Genomic DNA, 1,428 nt, shown 5'->3' on the forward strand with positions numbered 1-1,428 from the left:
ATATATTTATATATATATATATATATATTTATTTATTTATTTATGCATGTGTATTTATGTATTTATATTTATGCATGCATACGAGCGCTCGCACAAACGCACGCACACATACACACGCACGCACACACACACATATATATATATGTATATATTTATGTATGTATGTATTTCCATATATGCGTATATACATACACATATGGAGATACACAGATAATTATGAGGTAGAATACTCACCAAACAGAAGCTGTAACAGGAACAACATCACGAAGAACTGAGTGTATATACATTAATGTGTATATACATACATACATTCATACATACAGGCGTATGAGCATACAGTCTATGACGATCTAATCATTTAAACATGCATAATGTCATCCAGGACTGTAATATCAGATAGCTAACACGACAGAGTATGTATGATGTGAAGGATATTCAGCTACTGTTTCTAGCAGATTTGCTAGTTAGACATATGGTTAGAAAAAGCAAGGTCACAGTTATATGTGTGTTGGAAAGGCTCGGAGAAACAGATAGATAGATAGATAGATAGATAGATAGATAGATAGATAGATAGATAGATAGATAGATAGATAGATAGATAGATAGATTCAAAGAAAATAGAAACAAAAGAAATAGAAAGAAAGAAAGAAAGAAAGAAAGAAAGAAAGAAAGAAAGAAAGAAATGGACATGGCTATATTTGTGTTAGAAGGAAGGGGTCAGCTTTTATCGCATTTTTCATTTGAGAATTGCTGTTAGATTTATCGTTCCAATGACTCCATATCTCCGATAATAAAAACAAACAACAAAAGACTTCTAACAAATTTTATATTACATTCTTAACTCAGATCACCAGGGACATTTCAGCTGCAATTGGAATATCGCATCACGGATTTTTCCGCTAACGTTGCTGGGGATCCGGACATCTTTCTAGAAGCTATATTAGGCGGGAAAGCTTTGATGAAAGCCAGATATATAATTAGTAATTTAGAATCCAAACCCGTGTGACTAAAGATATTTGACAGATATTTTGCGCTCCCAGTTAAGTTTCTAGCAAGCAAGAAATCAAGCGACTTTTTCGTTAATTCAAAGGTCTTTTGCTGTTCACAGTAAATGGCATTTTCACGTCGTTTTCCTGTCATAAAGTGTACAATACACAGTGGGATGACGAAAATTGACCTGTTTTACTTTCGTAATCGCTAAAATACCAAAACGACACAATCTAGCGTGTTTATTATTTGCTCACGAGTACACAGTAGGCAAATTCATCTTGAACACAAAACGCGAATATTAAAGAAAAGCGGAGATAATCTTAACACAAACATACATACACAATCTCCCTTGTTTATTGATATACATATGTGTGTGTGTGTGTGCGTATGTGTGTATTTGTCTATGCATAAAAATTCATATGTATATAGTCATATATA

The sequence above is a fragment of the Octopus bimaculoides genome, chromosome 13, assembly GCF_001194135.2.
Source record: "Octopus bimaculoides isolate UCB-OBI-ISO-001 chromosome 13, ASM119413v2, whole genome shotgun sequence".
In the NCBI taxonomy this organism is placed as follows: Eukaryota; Metazoa; Mollusca; class Cephalopoda; order Octopoda; family Octopodidae; genus Octopus; species Octopus bimaculoides.